The sequence below is a fragment of the Budorcas taxicolor genome, chromosome 6, assembly GCF_023091745.1.
Source record: "Budorcas taxicolor isolate Tak-1 chromosome 6, Takin1.1, whole genome shotgun sequence".
NCBI classification, from domain to species: domain Eukaryota; kingdom Metazoa; phylum Chordata; class Mammalia; order Artiodactyla; family Bovidae; genus Budorcas; species Budorcas taxicolor.
Window position 1 is genome coordinate 70,527,874 of NC_068915.1, and position 21,085 is coordinate 70,548,958.

Below are 21,085 nucleotides of genomic sequence, written 5' to 3' on the forward strand. Positions count from 1 at the left end.
GCGTTATCTCCGCCGGCTGAGGCGCGGCGGTTGCATCCTTTTGTTAAAAGTTGTGCGTGAGAACCGGCCCGCAGGTTCTCAGCCGCGCCGAGGGCGAAGTTGTAGGAGAGCCTTTTCTTTGCTCTGCAGCGGCTGCCTTCCAAACCGCGGCGCTCTTTGTGCCCCAGAGCCGGGGACGCACCCGCTGCCTCGTCTGTTCCAGGCGCCACGCTGGACCGGAGTCGAAGGCTGCGGCGTCCTCGGGTTCCCGGGTTATGCTTTTAGCAGGGGGGAGCTTGCGGCTCTGTGGCCGCGAACCTGGAGGTGCGGCTCCGGAGACAACTTGGGCAGGGGTGTGGAAAGCAGCCGCTAGGTTGCAGACTTTGCTTTTGTATATCCCGTGCCCGAGGCTCGCCCCTTTCTGCCGCGTGCCGTTTCTTTCCTGCAACGCGCCTCGGAGCGGCTGGTGGCTGCGTTTGCTGCCTGCTCCCGGGGGAGACAGGGATGGCGCGCCTAGACATTGCGGTCCCCGACCCCAGCCGCCGCCCGCGCCCGGCCAGGTTGACGGGGCTCTGCCAGCCCCTTCGGTGTCTGCGACCTCTAATCCCAGGTCCCTGTTTTCTTTGGGAATATTGAGAATCGCAACACAGCCTCTCGCGTGATTTACTCAACGGCTGCCCGAGGTGGGGGGTGGGAGATGGAGTGGAACTTTCAGCAAATCTTACTTAAATCTTAAAGCTGTTGTGAAAATCGGTTATATCTGCGCGGGAACTTGGGTCTTCAGGTGGAGGAGGAGGATTTGTAGACTCCTGGAAGCCCTCAATCACATTCCTGCCCCCTCTCTCTTTTTCTGGGTGTCTCTGGTGCGCAAGCGAGTGCAAGTCGCCCAGCTAACCCCCTGAAGCTCTACTATTTCCCACGTCATTTTTTTTTTTTAACCCTTAAGGCTAATTTGATGATGTTAGGATAGAAAGTGAGTCTGAACTGGAATTCAAGGGCTCCAGAGGAAGCATCGCTGTGAACTATTGTGGAACTGTCTCGTCAGTTTTCTTTCTGCTGGTCAGTTTTCCCATAAAATCTTAAGGCATTGTGAGGGCTTTCCTGTTGGGGAAGAGAGGTAGGAAGGATCATGACGAGTGGCCGGGTTCCGGTGGCTTGTTTGACTGCCTAAGCTTCAAATGAGATGTTTGGTCCCTTACGTCCTGGTGCCTTGATATTTTAATTTCATTTAAGACATGTGCAATGGACCTGAGGGGGGAACAAGAACCACCACACAGACTGTTTCCCATTTTTTAGAAAATTAAATGAATAGCTTCCTTCTTCCTCAGAATTAGCCTGCGCCATCCTAGAGAATTTTTTGGCAGAGGGGATTTTAAGGTCTGGCTCCTGGGGGGGGCAGTGTGGTATAGTGACAAAAGCTCGTGCTGCCTTTCTGGTTCTTTCTCAGCTTTTATTGGCTGCCTGCCATTGTACCAGTCCCTTAAACTCAGGGGAGCTCAGGGTCCTCCACAGGGTAGTGAGGGGTCTGCACCATGAAGGATCCTTTGGGTCCCAAAGTCTCCTCTTTCAGTCTCGTGAGCATAGACTCTCTACTTCTGAGCTCTTTCCCTGAATCCTTCCTGCCTCCTTGAAATTCCGCTGCCTCTCCTGGTCACAGAGACTCCTTGGTGGTACCCTACTCGCCTGCCTCTGGTTAAAGCAGTGAGGTGTGTGTTCTCTCACATGCTCGCCTACAGTTTCCCTTTGAGGGCTAGGAGGTGCCCACTCCGCAGGATCCTCCATTTCCAGCACCCCCCGCCCCCCGCAGTGTTTACAGCTCCTGTACCCAGCAGGATGAACCTGCAAGGAATAGTGAATCATACCCTGCCCTCGTTCCTGCAGGTGTGAGGCTAGAGTCATTCTCAGCAGCTGGACACAGAACATTCTGGATTATTATCCTGCTGGAAATAACATGACGGTTTTATACAGGAAACCCAGATAATTCATTTAATGCCCTCTCTGGTCTCTCCCACCCATCCACACATTTTTTTTCCCCTCAAGACTTTATAAATCACTCATGCTGTGTTATTGCAACACGTTTTTCTAGTGTGCCTTAAATTTCACATTAGTGCCAGGTCCTGTGTTGGGTTCCATTGCCTGAAATTTCCAGTCCCCTCGATAAGCCTTGGAGGTAGTCCTGTTACCATCCCTACCAAATCTGGAGAAACTGGCTGAGAATAACCCAGGGTTCCCACAATAATCAGTGGTGAAGCCTGAGACTGGCCCCATCTGCCCAGGTGTATATCCATTCACATGATTTCTCAATCAGTTGTAAAGTGAGATTTATTTGAAACTATTATATATCATATGCTAGGCATTGTTGGAGGTTCTGGGAATATAGGCTGGTCAAGATTATTACCTTCCCAATGGTGGTGAAAAAAGACCTTGAATTGCCTGTCGCAGGGTGTCTGAGTTAGAGTTCTCAATTTGAGGGAGGTTTCATCGAAGGGGGAGTTATTCAGTGATAGCTCCCCAGGGCTATGTATGATATGTGTGTATGATAGCTCCCCTTTTGACGCTGGGTATGAGGGCACCCACTTCAGTGTTCTTGCCTGGAGAGTCTCATGAACAGAGTAGCCTGGCGGGCTACAGTCCATGGGGTCGAGAAGAGCTGGACATGGCTGAAGGGACTTAGCACAGCATGAGGGTTTTAGGTGTGAACTGTCCTGTTCCAGTTAGAATCCCTCCAAAATGAAGATGCGCTGTCTCTAAAATGATGATGCGTGTTAGTTGAAATGTTTTTTCCATCCCCACTGTATAAAAAAAAAAAAAGTGGTCTTTGCATTGTATACTTGTGGTGAACTTGTGAGAGAGAAAACCCCTAGTGGTGGATAACACCATTGGCCGTTTACCCTGGATGAGCACCATGAGTTATAATGCAGTTAGTTCACCACTCAAAACCTTTCTCTCCCCCAAACAAATGGTGTGCCAGATTATTCTGTGGGCTTCCCTTGGAGCACGTTTATGTACAGATGTTGTTGTGATGGATTTTGCTGCTGTTGTTGACGGCCACTAAAAGTTGCCCTTAGGATTTTGACTCATTTCCTCAAGTCTCCACAGCTGATTAAAGGATACCAGGAAATGAGCCATGGTGTCCTGAGCAGAGTTCTTGAAGCTGAACTGCAGTGCGGGAACCCCTCAAGGCAATGGTCAAGGCTGCAGCGGTATTTTCCAGAATGAATTTAGTTTAACAGCCGACAGGCTAGGGAAGTGCTAAATGTTGCTGTGTTCATGTTTGGTGTCTTTTTAAAAACAGGCACCGAAAGACATTTGAAGAAATCTTAGGCATGCAAAATTTCACACGTGGTCACTGTAACTTGAATAGATATTTTTATGGCTGCAAATCCAGAGTGAAGAGGGAGTTAAAGTTTGAATATAGAGTGAATTCAGTGTAAATCATTGTTGAAAGTAGAGAGGACTTTTGAATAAGCCTGGCTTAGCAGCTCTGGTTTCTGACATTTTGGACCTGAGACAGCCCATCTTTTGACTTCAGACACTTAATTGTAAACTGATAGCCCTTACTTGGATGTGTTTTATTTGGCTCACATAATACTTTTTTAGAAAATACTGGGGAAGTATTTAAAATATGGAGAATTTGTATCAAAGTCTAGATTTCTCAATTCTCTTGAAGAGTTGGAAATTGCCTCTTTACATGGGACCTAGACAATCCCTCTCCACTGCCAGTCAGGCTTTTAGGCGTTTAGCCTTGGGCTCCAGTGAGCACAGGTGGGATATTGCAGGTACCTTGTGGAAGGAGCACAGGCCTAAGCAATGAAGACAGCCTTGTCTTAGTCTGTTGACTCCATGACTGACAGCTTTGTGACCTTGGAACGAATTGCTTACTCTTGCTGAGCTTCCCTCTTTCGTCCTAGTTTTAGCTGTGTGACGTTGAGAAAATTACTTAACCTCTCTGTGTCAGTAAGTATGTGGCTACATATAAAGTTTTTAACATGGTGCTGTCTGGCACACTCATGGTACAAACTCAATACATGTCAAGTTTAATACGTAATTATTATCTATAAATTAGAAATTATTGATATCCCTAAAATGGGATTAATGCCTTCTCTAATATGATTACTTTAAAGATTAGAAACAAATTATTGTAAAAATACTTGGCGCAGGGTATGGGATGGGATAGCCACCTAACAAATGAAGAAACTTCATAAATGTGTAGAATTTGACTATTTCTCTTTATAATCCTTGCATGCAGATACCAACAGATTTTGACAACTTTTAAAATGAAATAAACTTTAATTTTTGTCTTGAATTTTATATAGCTTTTGACATAACAGTCGGGAATCACTAGTCTTAGAGATTGAACAGATCTTGGACTATTTTTTACTCAGGAGGAAAAAAAACCCAGATTTCTCCAGTGAAAATATTTATCCCTCCTAATTTTTTCCATTCATCTTATGCTTACCTTTTAGTTATGAAATGATTTTGCTAGATATCTTTGGCTGATACCTTTCTGACAGCTATGTTTTTAAGGCGTTTGCGAACTTTAAAGTTTATGCGAAATTGCTATTCAGGGTATATGGCATCCCAGTTAAGAGCTTGGGCTCTGAAATTGACAAGGTGGGTTTTTATTCAGTTCCACCTCTTGCCAGCTCTGTGGCCTGGGATGAGACCCTTCTCCTCAATCAAGCTTCATTTCCTCACCTGTAAAATGGGAATGATGGCATAGGGCTACTAAAAGGAGAAAATTAGATTATGCAGAAAATGCATTTTGCATAGCGTCCCTTACAGGGAAAGCATGGGAACGCCACCACCAGGCTGATTTTAATGTTTCTTTTTCAGCTTTGTCTCTTAGGAAAGAAATTCAGAAATGGTTTAAACCCAAGTTATATAGAGGGATTTGTCTTAGTATTAATCAAGACGAGTTATTAATCAAGTTGGGTCCAACTCTTTGCGACCCCACGGTCTGTAGCCCACCAGGCTCCTCTGTCCATGGAATTCTCCAGAAATACTGGAATGGGGCAGGAATACTGGAGTGGGTTGCCATTCCTTTCTCCAAGGAATCTTCCAGACCCAGGATTGAACCCGAGTCTCCTGCATTGCAGGCAAATTCTTTACCATCTGAGCCACCAGGGAAGCCCAGATCAAGATGAAGTTTATCCATTTACTGTTATTTTTTTACTTTTATATGTATATTTTAGACCTCATGGAGAGGTATGTGGGATCTTAATTCCCTGACCGGAGATGGAACCTGCACCCGTTGCAGTGAAAGCATGGAGTCTTCACCACTGGGCCACCAGGAAAGTCCTGAAGCTTATCCATTTAATGTCTTGGTTTTTTTTTTTAAATTTTTTTTAAGATTCAGTTAGCGTTGTGCATAGTTCCCTCCCTGATTCTGTTTAACCTTATTCATAGCTGCTTTCTATAAAAGGGGGGTGCAGCTTTCTGGATAAAAGTTTAGGAGGGGAAAGTTCTGTAGATAGCCATTTTCTCAATGTGAATAAGTAAGTATAGCTCACAGAGGGTCCCTGAATCCTATGCCCTGTAAAGTGGCATTGAGAGAAAGCCTTGAGAGGGAGAGGCTCCTCCGCGACTGTAAGAGGTTCTTCTCTAGCTGTTGAAGGACCAAGCTGGGCTTGTCCGTTGCCCCCAGTACTGGACACACAGCAGTGCTGAGTCAATACTAGTTTGAACTCTCGCCTGTTCTCCAGCACTTGTATAGAGCTTATCTCAGTCAACGTTTCAGATTCAGTTTGGCAAAGGATGATCAATCCCTATGCTTTGGTCCTTGCAGGTACTGTACGTGTGGACTCCTGGACTGCGGAGGAATAAAGTGAGAGCAGAACCATCAATTCAAAGTAGAATTTGGTGTCATGAGTGCAGAGTACCCAGGCAATATTTCAAAGGAGAGGAGTCTACATCTTGGTGGGCATGTGATAGATCAGGGATCAGTAAAAGTGTCCATATGGGAGATAATATTTGACATTAAGTTCTACACTTTAAAGGAGGGCAGAGTGTCTGTGGTTGAGGCTTGTATTGGAAAAATAACTGCTGAAAGAGGGAGCAAGAGATTAAGATCTTATTTGAAGATTCAGTTCCTGTTAGGACTAGGGGGAAGGAATTGGCGGGAAGAGGCTGGAAAGGTGGACTTTGGTTAGCCTCAAGGATCATTGGTGGGGGAGGGTCATGTTAGTGTTGGGTTTGGTCCAGATTCTGCAAATACTCTTGTAGTCAAGGCTATGGTAGACTTGACCCAGCAGTGGCCCTCCCAGCTTTGCTCACTAGTCCAGGGCTGTTTGCTCCACCATTTTGTCCTAATGCACACTCCTCAGCCAGCTCCAAAAACTTGGGCACCCCTTGCTGTGGGCAGCTGAAACTAAGGAGTGTGTGTGTGTGTGAGTTTTAGTAAAATACACGTAAAGTTTACCATCGCAAACATTTTTTGATGTACAGCTCAGTGGTATTATCTTCACATTGTTATTTAAGATAGAACACTGTCATCTTACAAAAACCTAGCGCTCTCAACCCATGAAACAGTCCGCCAGCCCCTGGCAACCATCATTCTACTTTCTGTCTGTACGACTGTGACGCTCTGTGGACCTCAAATAGGAGAAATCATTCAGTACTTGTCTTTGTGACTGGCTTATTTCATTTAGCATACTGTCTTCAAGGTTCAGGGCTTCCCTCATAGCTCAGTCCAGTAAAGAATTTGCCTTGTTCGATTCCTGGGTTGCGAAGATCCCCTGCAGAAGGAAATGGCAACCCACTCCAGTATTCTTACCTGGAGAATTCCATGGACAGAGGGGCCTGGTGGGCTGCAGTCCATGGGGTTGCAGAGTCAGACACGACTTGGTGACTACACCACCACCATGTGGTCGTGCATGTCGGAATTTCCTTCCTTTTTAAGGAAGGCAGTGCATGTACGTGGACGTGTCTACCACAGTTTATCCATTCATCCATCAGTGAACACTTGGCTTCCCCCTTTTGGCAATTGTGAAGAATGCTGTTATGAACATGGGTGTACAAATACCTAAGGGAGAGTTTCTGAGCCTCTGTTAGAGTGGAGTTAAGCCTTTGAGCGTTATATGTTAGTGGGGAGCTGGGCAGGGGTCCATCAGTCACACTCTTTAGATGATTAGATGGTCTTTGGATGAAGAACTGAGCGCTTGGGTGTTAGAGTGCATGCTCTGGAGAGAAAGAGAAACACTTTAGAAATAAGAGGAAGATAAAGGTGGCAGACTTGGTTAATTCACTTGGCCAATTTACAGGCATCTCGGATTTGCCAGTCACTGATGAGATAGTGAGGAGGGGGAACAGGAGTTGCTGTGGGTGTGGTAACAGCACTGGGGGTGCTATGGAATTCACAGAAATAAAGCTAAGAGGATGAGCCCTTTTGAAAGAGGGCATGTGATGCTATGTTGTTCTTTGGTTACTTACAGACTGCATTTTCTTGAAGGCCAATTTCACAGAAATGACGACAGATATAAATGAAATTCTTCGTAGGGTCAGGTCCAAGTGAAAAACAAAACTTAAGCTCCAAAGGTCAACAAAACATGGCTCTGTAATGTTACAGTAGGTTTTGGGGATTAGAAAGAATTGTGTGTTGTGTACCAGTCAGTCATGTAATGAGAAGTAAATTTTCCTGGAAAGAAATCGATGACAGGAAGATAATTCTGCATTTATTCTCTGCATTAGACCATTTAAAAAGTATGTTTATTGGTTTTCTCAGAGAATAAAATGGATGTTTTAGGTATAGAAGAGAATATAGAGTTGATTAAAGCTTTGGGAAATAGGCCCTTTGAAAGCAACTTAAAGAAATTGGATTTATTAAGCCTGAAGAAGATAAGGTGAAGGGAGGTTTAGTGAATGACAGTCTTCAAATATTTGCAGAATATGAGTGAAGAATGGGACTAAATAAGACTAGTTTAAATTGCCCCAGAAGGGAAGTCACGTTTTTTGTTGTGTGTGTGTGTGTGTGTGTGTGTGTGTGTGTGTGTGGAAAATCCTTTGATTGGAAAGGTTGGAAAGACTTTATTGTGTTACCAGAACTAGTTATAGGGTCTTGGCTGCAGGTATGACAAAAGCCAAGTAAGTAATTTTTGTCTTTAAATGGTTACGTCCTGCACCCCTCAGTTGGTATGATGACTTTTTAGGGGCCTGCCTGAAATCTTTGCTAAATAAAATAACCAGCCCCTTCACTGCCGTGGCTGTGGAGGGTTTCTCATCAATTCTGAGTAGACTAACAGGATCTTCACAATTTTTGCTTATGTTGAAGGTAGCTAATAAAGAACTTGCACCTAAAATTGGGTTACTGATTGATGTATTGGAGGTGGGGGTGGTGAAAATAACCACAGAATGAATTGTACAGTGCTATAGCTTAAGCTGAGGGCCAGAATAAAAACAAGGAAGTTTGAGGTCTAAAGTAATCTATCATCAGCCGTAATTAGCCCTGACCTAAGAATGGCTGTGCTCTGTGATTGCCCCACCGACTGGTGATTCTGAGACACAGTCAGCCATGCTGCACACAGGCTGAGGTCTGTAAGGATGAAGGAGCCCTTTCCCCTTGATTACTCAGGGATGGACTGTTTGCTCTGGGGCTGGCCCAGCATTCTCACTTCCCTTCGCATCTGCCCCTTCCCTTTGGTCATTTGGTGTTCATGGTTCAGTGGCAGTTGTTAAATCAGCCGACCATCCAGCAGGGGAATGTGGTATGGAACTGCAATTCAGCAGTCTCTCGTTGATTACATCATTACACCTGTCATGTCGTCATGCATGAAGATTTCTGAGATGTGATTTCCTGCCTTGAAGGAGCTGGGAATCTATGGAAACAGAAGTGCTAGGTAGATGCTAATGTAGTAAAATTTATAATAAGACTTTAACAGTTCGGGTCCAGAAGCTAAGTAAGACATAATGTATAGCACTGGGCTGAAGGAATAGCTGATTGCAAGGAAGATTTGGAAGCCAAGTTAAACCCTGAAGAGTGGGGCGATTGGTCAGGATGTGAACAATAGACGCAGAGGATGACAGCTGAAAGACTCCCGTAGAAAACAATCTCTGTGGGGACTAACAGAATACGAGATAGGATAAGTTTTAGGGCACCTGGGTTTTTCTTCAGTAATTGCAGTATTTCCTATAATGCCATATGTGATGAGATTTTTTATAAGTGTCATCTGGTCAAGTAGGTGCTTACTCAGAGAAGTAATTTTAGGAAGAGTGTAGATCTCACTTTTGCATGGTATTACATATATTGTGGGCTTGCTAGGTGGCGCTAGTAGTAAAGAACCTGCCTGCCAATGCCGGAGAGTGAAGAGACTTGGGTTCAGTCCTTGGGTTGGGAAGATCCCCTGCAGGAGGAAATGGCAACTCACTCCAGTATTCTTCTCTGGAGAATCCCATGGACAGAGGAGCCTGGAGTCGCAAAGAGTCAGACACGACTGAGCAACTAACACACACATATACACTATGTGCAGTGTATGCACGTGCGCGTGTGCACGTACACACATACACACACAGTATGCACAGTGCGCATCCAGAGTAGGTCCACGGATATGTACTTGGAGTTGCTTTTAAGTCCAGGGTTGATTACCCTTCTCTACCTTCCTACCTACCCACCTCCGCCCCCAGCCAAGACTACAGATTTTGTATGCTCAACATCTGATAGTAGCAAGAGATAATCTTTGAGTCTTAGCTTATTAACAAATTTTAAATATTTATTATAATGGTAACTCAAGTATGTAACATAAATTTGTGCATAAATATGCATAAATTCATTGGTTTAACAAACAAACAAACCCAGCAGCGAGTAAAACCCTCAAGCCTTGAAAAGAATTCTCATCTGCTCTGGATTCCCTAGCCCTGTATTAGAAGGTAATTAAAAGGTAATGAGAGGTGCTGGTTACTGCCCTTTCCAAAGCACTGATCCTCGGGGAGGAGGTAGCTGTTGGTGAGAGGTGGAAATCTATTATTTGAGATAAACATGTGAATGATGGTATTTTCCAGGGAATTCCTTGTACTTGACCTAATGGATTAAAAAATAATAGGGTAAATGAAAAGAGGAGAAATCCTTACTTATTTCCTTTGTATCTCTTAAAAAAAATTTGGTTTTACCCCAGGTGACTCAGATAATTTCAAAGAACGTTTTAAAATTCTTGAAAACAAACAGGGCTGCCAGTAAGTTAAATATAATAGCCTGTGCAGATTTAGCAGAGGAATTGCTTTGCAGGGTTTGAACAAAGGAGGCGTTACCAGGTTTGCTAATTGTTTGGTGTCTCTTTTTTATTGGAGGGGAAGTATTTCTAGAAACGGATCTAATGTAGATTTGACTTCTGGGGAAAATATTAGTGGTTTTGTGTAGCCTTTGGCTGTTTTTCTACTTGGCTAGGATATGTTTTAAAGAAAACAAGACTAAGTGGTTTAAAAAATTGGGAATTATTCTACTTGGAAAGACTATGGCTCCTTTTAAAGCATGTTTTATAGTTTGTAAAATGTTAAAAATGTGTTTCCATCATGTTCTTCACAATGTAGATTTCTTTTTTAATGGCTGATGGAAGATTTTCATCTCAAGAAACAGCCTGGTAAAACCGCACAGGCTTTAGGCTTTTCGTCATTAGTTAAATTAAACTAGGATCCTTTCTCTAAAAATACGTCATTAGAATCGCCACTTGAAAACAGTTAATTGGGATGTTTAAGTGGTTTTCTTGTTATTTTAGTATATTTACTACAGGGAAATTGTAGGCAAGTTTCTAGCTCACTTTCATGAAAAAGAACCCTTCTTTCCAGTCTTTTAAAATAAACTAGCATATGTGGAAGGGTTTATGAATTTTTTAAGGAGATCTGAATGCGTAGCCTAATTTCCATTCCAGCATTTTCAAGGGATATTATTTTAAATGATCACTTTAGTTTCAGAATGAGTGCCTTCTAAGGAGAGGCTAGCCAGGATGCCAAAAGTGCTACGGTAGTGAGCAGCCTGCCGTCGGCAGGTGAGCACAATCCAGGCAGGTGAGCACAATCCAGGCAGGTGAGCACAATCCAGGCAGGTGCAGCTGGCTTCTCTCTCCATGTGGAAATCTGGGAACAGCACCTCTGGGCATAAAGCTGTAGCGCTTAAGGTTTACAGCTTCATTCTCTTCGTCCCTTCAGTATCTTTTCAGTGGACCCTACATCTACCAGGAATTTGTAGATTTGTTTACAAATAATTATTGATATGCTGGAGGGGCATAGCCATGAACAGGCAAATAGCCTTGTCCTTTTGGGGCTTATGTTCTAGTGAATTCTTTTCCTTTCATGAGCCCAGGTTTACAAAGAGCCCAGAAGAAAGAAAAGGTCTAGGGTCTCTCTGCGAGAAAGCAGCTTTATTTAGATTTATTTCAGTTTTGCATTAGGGTCAATTAAAGAAGGAAGTAAAGAAAGGCAAGATTTCTCAGAGGGTTGGGGGTCACAGGGAAGGAGGGGCCAGAGGAGGCAAAATGGAAAGAGATGGGAGTGTGGGAAGGGAACGGAGTTGCGACAGCTCAGGAGGAGCTTTGTGAGATGTTTGTCTCCTGAGCCCTGTCTGCCTCTGTGGTGTCCCACATACCAGTCTGACCCCAGCTTGTTATGGCGCTAGTGTTTATAACTTCAGCCTCTAACAGGTATGAGACTGTACTGATGAAGGAGGTACCAGAGTGGGTGACAGAAGTGTCCACAATGCCGGGGAATGTCTTCACTTCTCAGGAGTCTGCAGAGCCTTGAACGTGCCAAAAGTCCGTCATCCGTCTGTAGGTTTGGAACCATTTTTTCCTCCGAATGGACCAGAATGGTTTTTCACAGCTGAGAGAGATGCTTCAGGGATGCAGGCTGAATGCTCTCCAGTCTGTCTCCAAGGACGGGAGGCTCTGTACCTCCTTTTCACCTTCTTTCTTCTTTTTTTTTTTTTGTTGTTGAAATTGACCATCTTCAGCTTCTAATGATACCTGTATTCAGCACTTTGAGTCTGACAAAGCACGCAGGTCGTGGAGAAGCTAAAACACAGTTCAGCCACTGTCTTGTCATGCTGGGCGTGGTCTATCCACTCCACTGTTAACTGCAGTAGCGTGGATGAGAGGACAGGATGACTTCTTTGCCTCTTAGCCTTAGGATGAACTTTCAGAGGTCCATGAAGTGATAAGCCCTCCCGTTTCAAATCAAGGACTCCCCCAGTGAGAATGGAGACTCTGGGTACACAGGACAGGAAAGCTCCTCCTCTGTCTGCTCTTGGGCACGGAGTAGGACTCGGGCTGCCTTTGGTGGCGTTAGTATGATCATACTCAAGTTTGATTTCTTTTTTTACCAAGATGACATCAGTAGATGGTATGTTCCTCTATAATTTTATTTTCTTTCTCTGTTTTGGATATACGGTTGAGTACTTGCAAAGTTTTTGGCTTTTGTTCTAATGGTTGCCTTTACACTGACACCTTTATATAATACTCTTGGTTCACTCTTTCTGGGCCCAGTTTCCTACTGGTTGCCTTGTGTGAGCAACATTGAAATTAGTTACTAGTCTGTTCTTTCCCTTTTCTCTCCTAGCTTGGGATTTGAAGAGATACTCTTGTGCTCCCAGTTACTATCTATAAGGCAATCAGCAAGCATGTTCTGCTTTGCAGATACTCCTCCATCCCCTAACTTTTCTGAAACTGCACCGAAATTACTTGATCACAGTGTATAGCAGTCACATATTCTGCTATCTCCTTTTTTAATCATCATTTAATCTTAGTTCTGCAAGTAAATGTATATTTAATGCTTGCCACCACGGCTTATGTCTTGTCTTTCCTGACATTTTGGTTTTCCGTAGCTCATTCTCTAAAGTACCTCAAAGCACTCATGGGAAGTAGTTCCTGAATTATGTTCACAGGAGCTTGTCTGTAGCCTTTGCTTTTTATACTTAAAAGTCAGGTTGTTTGATGTAAATCCTTGGCTCATCTTTTGTTTGCTCAAGGATCTTTAATATTTTACTGTATTGTCTTTTGCCATAAAGTGTTGTCAAAGTCTGCTGGCAATCTGATTTTCTTTCCCTCATATTTAGCTTGATATGTTTGTCTAGATACCCAAAGGACTGTTTTTTTTTACCTTTATTCTTTGAAGTCTATAGTTCTGTAGTGTTAGATGCTCTGAGTTGATTCCTCCCGCCCCCCCCGCCCCCCGGGACATAATGTGCTATTTCCCTGGTAGCTCAGATGGTAAAGAATCCACTGACAATGCCGGGGACCTGGGCTCAGACGATAAATTTAAATTTGCTTACAGTGCAGCTTTTGCTCCTGGTTCTATTTTTTCCTCTTGGCTTTTAGAGCTCCCATTGTGTGCATGTTAGATCTTCTTTGCCCATCTTTTATTTTGACCTTTTTCTCTCAAACCCTTTTAATATCTTCATAATTTGATAGAATTAAAACATTTTCCTCCTTCTCTTCTACTTCTTTTGAGGCATTATTCATTTTATTTGCTCTTGTGTTCTTTTTATTTACCCTTTATTTCTAAAATGATTTTTTTCTTTCATTTTTCTTAGTTTTTTATCTCCATTTTTCAAATCTTTTCTCCAGTCAGCTCATTTTTTTTTTCTTTTTTATTTAATTGAAGTATAGTTGATTTACAATGTTGTGTCAATTTCTGGTATACAACAAAGTGATTCAGTTACATATATATATATTCAATCAACCAGCTCATTTATGACTTTAAAATTCTGATTTAGTCTATTCTTTAGAACTTTTTTTATTTCTTTTAGCTCATTTTTGAAGTATTATAGTTTTCCTATGTGTTTTTCTGGCATGATTTTATCGTCTATACTAGGGATGTGATTCTGTTCCTTACTCTTTCTTTAAATAAAACATTTGGAATTCAATTGTGATTCTTTTCTGTTGTTCACTATGAGTTTTAGTTTTCGTATACTCTTAGTTAGAACCATTATAGCTCTTCTTGCTTCACAGTTCTAAAGAACCCACTTACATTGTTTTCATGAAGTGGTTTAAAAAAATGGACTTGACTTTTCCACTTCTAAGATCTTAACTTTTTGGTCTCTGTCCCCAGCTCTTACCTGACTGAATCTTTCCTTTGCCCCAATTTACTCACCTTGGATTCATCCTTAGCAGTTTCTCTGCAGTGTGGAGCTTTGGCTTAGTTTGTTAGTTCATAGGAATTAGACCTCCCTCACCCCCAGAGCATCCTCGCACATTAGAAATACATGGGACACAATCCCTCTACACTTCCTAGGGAAGTTGGAACCTGCAGAGTACTCTGCCAGCTTCTGTGGGTGTTCCAGAATGGGGACTTGGAGCTTTCCGGTGAGCACCTAGTGGCTGTTCTTCAAGCTCCTGGTGGTCTGTCCCCATTTCCTTCATACACAGGGCTCCTGGGGACACCTTATCAGTTGGGTTTGTTGTAGCTCCTATCTATGGGTTTTTGGTGCTGCTCTATTTGTCCGTTTTTATGGTTAGGATGAATTGGGGAGATTCAATGAATTATGCTCCCACCACCATCTTGCCAGAATATCTATGGGCTTTTTAACATGAAATTGATAACCTTTGGGTCTGCTAGCAAAATAGCAAAGTCTTAAAACATTAAATCACTAATAATAGCTGCCTTATTTAAAAGTAATTTTCTTTCAAAATATAAGAATGTGTGATAGAAAAGTTAGTGCTTCTAACTATCTGCAAACTGGCCACTTTATGGGCTACCTAAGCCATATTCTAAACTTAGTGTTACAAAATGTAATGGTTGAAATTATCTGAGGACCAGGAAGTCATCTCTGGGCTGTTGTTTCTGAGGAAAAGGTGGAAAGAGCCACCCACTTTTGCCATTATTTGTTTGGGTTGATATTCCTTGAGTTCTAAAGGAGACAATTCTATTTTATAGTTTTAAAAGGATTAAACCACATTTGCACTTTTAATGCCATCTAATAAAGATAAAATCATTACTTAATTAGGTGCATTTTTCTCTTTCAGCTTTTTTCCCCCCAGTGAAGAATTTGCATATCTCTAATTATAGTCATTTGAAAAAAATGCTGCCAGGATTTGACATAATATTAATTTAGATTTCCAAAAATACAAAATTTCCTTCCTCCAATTTGAGTTTCCTCCAGTTGGCCATTGATTTAAATTACATGCTAAAAGGTGACAATTTAGAATTGGCCCCCTTTTCCTCCTGTATTTAGGGACAACCATTATTCTAAAGCCATTGAAAGAAGTAAAACTTACTCAATGGGCATAGTAGAAACTTTTTTTTTTTAATTCTGGAAAATAGAGCAAGATCATTTTCAGACATTTCCTTCTGGTTTTCTATGAAGAGATTGAGAAGAAATCATTTCAAAATGGAGCTGGTCTTTAAGAATCCTTTGCAAAGGGTAGCAGGCTTAATGTATAGCTCTAATTGAATGTCACCCAAGAAAAATTAAGGGAAAAGTCAATACTCATTAAGCAGATTGACCAGCCAAGTGTTTTGATACATGTTGCAACAAATTTGAATAAACTAATTTTGTCCATTAGTGTGCTTTTAGACCAATGTGATTGTTTTGGTCTAATTATTTTTTATTTTGTGTATTCAAATGTAGAATGGCTGCAGAATTAATGATTGCAGCAATTATCTGATTAGCAATTTAGAAAATTGGTGAGTGGTATCTGACTACTCACCAAGCAGTGCCTGGCATTTCACAGGACTTTGTGCAGGAGCACACACAGTCTAAGGACAGGCTTGGGCTGTTGACTGTCTTTGACCCACTGCAGGTGGGAGCCCTGAGGTCGTCACTGGTTAGCCTGGGCTGTGGATGTGGGCTCTTGCATGCCATGCACCAGATTGAGGTCTGGTGTGCTGCAGAAGTTGTATTTGCCACCCTGTGTCACTCTTCCGGAGTCCTGTAGCTGTGACTGGTGAATTCTGCAATATTTCCCACTTCTAAAGCTTGGGGATTTGAGAAATCTGTGCCCGAGTGGCTGCCAAAGCTTGTCAGGGGGACCCAGCACGAGGCCGATTTCTAGGTGTAAAAGCCAGGCAGATTTGCTCACTCAAGAAAATCTGTTTTTGCAGGTTTGCTTTGAATTCCAAGATACAGATCCAGATTAATGCTGGTTAAAAAGGATTTTTTTTGTTGTTGCGCTAATGCCATAGGTTTCTCCTGGTAACTGACTGCCTTGTCGGGGAGGGGATGGTTGGTTCTCCAAGTGTGGTCCTAGACCTGCAGTAGCAGCAGCATCACCTGGGGCTTTTCAGGGGTGTGCAGACTCCCTTCCCACCCCAGACCCGACAAATTTGGAAACTCTGGGGGTGGGGCCCAGTGGTCCCTTTTACCAAGCTCTCCAGCTGTATCTGGTGTAGGGTAAAGTTTTAAAACCACCAATCCTGAGTATAAAAATGACTGAGCTTTGTTACAGTGTTGGGCTGAGATAGTTAAAAAAAACTGAAGCTAATGTAGCCTCTTGCATATTAGAACAGTGTGCAATTCTCTGTTCTCTTTCTGTTGCACTGAAAAGATAGATAGGCCTTTCAGTTGCTCCAAATAGGAAAGCAGACAATTGCAGTTCTGGGGGACAATGCCCTTGGTAGAGGCTGCAAAAAAGTCGTTCATGGAAGTGGGAGTGGGGGAATGGTGATAGAAAGGCCCCTCTGGATTGTATTTTAAAGGAATAAATGTGATTGTGTTCCTCTCTGATTCAAACCTTTCAGAGACTTCTCAGTGTTCTTGGAGTAAAGTCTGTCCATGTAGATCCCATCCGAGACTTCCAGTAGCTCCACTTGATCTCCACTTTGCACACAGTACCTGCCGCATCTTCTGTTCTCAGGGCTTGCTTCACTCCTTGAAGCTGTCCTTGCTCCTTGGAGCTCCCTGCCCCTCTGCCCCTGCCAGGGGCACCAGTTCTCCTTGCTTCCTGGTGCCCTTCAGACCCCAGCTGGCGTGTTTCTTTTCTGACCCCCCAGGGTAGGTCAGGTCAGGGCACCTTGTACGATGGATGTCTCCCCACTCTGCACACTGTAATTGTGTGATTGGACAATTACTGGTTGACCGGTGCAGCTAAATATAAATTCCGTGAGGGGGAGAGAGACCCTGCCTTTTTCACTGCTGCCCAAGGGTCCAGCCTATAGCAAACATTCAAGAAAAGTTTTTGGATGAATGAATGAAAGGTAGGGAGAAGTAGTCCCATTTTTATCCCTAGGACATGTGGGATGGTTAATGTATGCAATTTTGATGGTGTGTCACCTAGTGAGTTTTATTTATAAGACCAGTTGCCACCATCATCTAATCCTGCTGGAAGGGGGAGTCCCTTGCACAGGGGAGCAGAATCTCATGATTTCAAGTTTGGAATCTGGCTTATGGGACGCCCAAGAGAGGTTCTTGAGTATTATGCATTCAGGAATGTGGGAAAGGGGGGAAATCCTCTGATCATGGAGATATTCATAATACACAGGCCAGTAGCCCGAGTGGTAAAGGTGGCACCTGGGGGGGTTTCAGGGAAATGACTGTTGTCCTCTGTTCCCTCAGGGCTTCCAGGAAGACCTGCTCACTCTGCTCACAGAGTTGATATTGGGGCACCATCTTTCTCCCCGCCCACTTTCAGATCTGTTTGATAGAATTCACACGCACTCCTTTGCCTCATTTTGATCAATTTGTCTTGGCCTAGATGAAGCTAGGATTTTTCATTCCTATTGTAGAAGGTGACAATATGCGAGTTACCTCCCAGAGGTGATAACTTCAAAGTGGGAGCATTTTGCCTGAAATCAGAAACTAAGTAAGCCTTGGTAACAATCAGTGGAAGGGCTGGCAATAGCATCTATGGATATAATTTATTAAAAATACACATATTTAGAGGAGGGCTCATTTGTTTTTGGGGGGTGCTGCACAGGGGATCTTAGTTCCCCGACCAGGGATTGAACTGGTGCACCCTGTAGTGGAAGCAGAGAGTCTTAACCACTGGACAGCCAGGGAAGTAACTTAAATACTCTTTAAAGATGGTGGTTTCAATATCTAGAGTGGCTTGTTGGCACTCTTGCTTTTGATATAGGAAGCTGATAATCTGCTCTCTGTATTTGCCAAGGCAATGGCACCCCTCTCCAGTACGCTTGCCTGGAAAATTCCATGGACGGAGGAGCCTGGTAGGCTGCAGTCCATGGGGTCGCTAAGAGTTGGACACCACTGAGCGACTTAACCCACTTCACTTTTGTGTTTATTTTACATCTGGGATTCAGCATACTCTCATACCCAATGTAAACTCCTGATAGATAAAGTGAAATGGAATAAACACAGTAAGTTTTGGAACAAACACCCTAAACACTATTTCTCATTGGCAACCATTTATTGACCATAAGGTAGGTATAGGATTTAGAGATAATGTCTAAATCCTGATGTAGCTCACTACTGATTTATAGATGTTGGAACTCTGAAGCTTGGAGAGGTCAGATAACTTCCCCAAGTTTCACATCACTCAACTTGGAATCTCTAAAACCCATACCTTTTCCGTTTTATTCCTGTGGCCTCCCTTGCTCATCCAAGCTCAGAAAAGCAGAGTCATCTCCAGTCTCTGAATTGGATTCTAGACTTTAAAATACTGTTGAATAAAGTTACAGAAGTTGCAAGATGAATGCAAAGAACTTCAGGATACCCTTCACCTAGATTCACATATTAACATTTAGCCACATTTGCTTTGTCATGTATATACATATTAGTTTTTTTTTGACTCTTTTGAGAGTTAAGTTGCTAATATGCCTCCCTGAAAACCCATCTGAGCCTCAGCCTTGGGTTTATGAGAATATGGAGGCCACCCAGGCTGAGTTCCTTTTCTGGCCCCAATCCATATGGTTCTACCCTCTCCACCGCCACACCGCCCCCCCCCCCCGCCCACCCCACCCCCCGCCCCAAGCAGGGAGCCTCAGCTCACTCTTGCCCTCAGCCTTAGTCCCAGTCCTTTAATTTAGATCCTAAAACCCATGCAACTGCCTTTTTGAAAATGGGCTCTCTTCAGCAAATAACCAACAAACCCTCTTCTATGGCACCTAGTATAGGCAAATAAAAAGGGGTTCCTCATGTTTCCACTTACTTTGTGAAAAAGGGGGAGAATGGGGTTTCATTCTACCTTGTTCGGGGCTGCAGATAAACTATTTGACCTCTTCCCTTTGACTTCTGTTTTCAAGAGAGTTGGGGCTTCCCTTGTGGCTCAGCTAGTAAAGAATCTGCTGGAAGTGCAGGAGACCTGGGTTCGGAAGATCCCCTGGAGGAGGGAACTGCTCCCCACTCCAGTATTTTGGCCTGGAGAACTCCATGGACTCTATTCTATAGTCCATGGGGTCGCAAAGAATTGGACACAACCAATGCTGGTTACCTTTTCTCTGGCAAGTGCTTCAGATAAAATTCCTTTTTTTTTTTTAATCAATAATTTTGTTTTTATTTCCTCTGTTTTAAACCAGCTATAAAATGATATTTTGAAAGTGGAAACAAAAGGAAAAAGTTCTGTCCTCCTAGTGTTTGGGATAGAGGGGAAGGTGCAATTTCCCTTGTCTGACAGGTCTGTTAAAAGCAGAATTCAGAGTATAATCACTAATTAAATGTATTGACTTACCCATTATGGTGAAAATTAGCTTAAACATCTATTTAAGCCACGTATTATTCCAAGCATTTTTCTGAGCTAGAAAAGCAGAGAGAGTGCTTTCAAAAATATAGATCACATTTGAAGACAGAGTTTAAAAAGCGCCTCAGGAAAACAACCCAAATATCAGGATAAATGGAGAAACTAAAATGTAATGTAATACGCACAGTGAAATATTATTCAGCCTTAAAAAAGAAATTCTAACACACTCTAACAACGTAGGAGAACCTTGGAGACCCTATGCTGAGTTAAGTGAGACACAGAAGGACAAGTATTGTATGGGTCCACTTACGTGTGATCCCTAGAGACAGCAAGTAACCCAGCGGTCACCAGGGGCTGGGGTGTGGGAGTGATGGTATAATGGAGAGTTATTCCTGAATGGGTGCAGACTTTGACTTTGGAATGATGAAGAAGCTCTGGAAATGGGTAGTGGTGGTGGTCACATGACATTGTAAATATATTTACTGCCATTCCATTGTTTAATTAAAAATGGTTAAAGTGATAGATTTTATGTTCCATATATTTTGCCAACAAAAAAATGTTCTAAATACTCCCATTGGCATATATTTACTTTATATATAACAGTCCTTTGTTTTAACAGTTTGATGTCATTAGAATGAGATGCTGTAGAATTAAAACTAGAACTTCTAAGTGTCACATTTTTATTTTGTATAAGCTTTCATTTGCTTTTAACTCTGCCTCATTTCCCCATTTGAGCCTGGGAATTGGCATTTCGAGGAATTGTCAGTTTCCTGGCTGGTGGACAAGGTGTGGTAATTAGATTAGAACTCTATACCCACACTCACTCTCAACCGCACATGTCCAGGACAGCGCTGGCGTGAAGTCAGTTTCTGTCTGACAGGTCCTTCTGCAGGTCCCTTCAAGAGTCTGGCTATTCTGCCCTCTGTGAAGCGTGCAGCCAGGGGGGTCTATTTAGAAGTGAGATGCCTGCATGTCAGTTTTCCGTGGCCCTGGGTAGGTCTGGGGTGAAGCTGGCCTTTGACTGGCATGGCCGACCTTCCATGCCCTTCTTGCCCTGTTCCTTTTCACTTTGCCATTAAAAGAAGCGACATCTGTCAAAGCTCTTCTCAGGTTGGAGATGATGAGCAAAGTTATTAATTCTGTCTGCTAAGATATTTAATATTTGTTAAGTCGAAGTTAACATTGAAAGAAATCAAGAGCTCCCCCACCTCCACCCCCAACCACAGACTTCACAGATGGTAAGGGTCTTGTTCTGGTGTTTATTGATTTGAGTCTTTCTGCTTCTTATCTGGTGCTTCTTTCTGAAATTGCTTTCCAGAACTCAAAACATGGAAATCTACATATTTACAACAAGAGCTGCACTAGGCTGTTGGGGAAAACCCACTGGAAATGAGGAAGTTCCTCTTTTCTGCTGCCCGGGTGGATCCTGATACATCGTGCTTGTCAAGTCCAGACCTTATCTGACTCCCCCAAGACACACTTCATAATGGCCTTGCAGATCTTTGTCTAAGATCAGAAGGGGAAGTTCTGCTTCCTCAAACAATCAGGTTGTATTT

At 43.0% G+C, this 21,085-nt stretch overlaps 1 protein-coding gene across 1 annotated transcript in view; it reads left to right on the plus strand.

Annotated features, from left to right (window-relative positions):
• The window catches only part of KIT (KIT proto-oncogene, receptor tyrosine kinase), a 78,901-nt gene that overhangs the window by 459 nt on the left and 57,357 nt on the right, over nucleotides 1-21,085 (plus strand). The gene's annotated exons all lie outside the window — the stretch shown is intronic.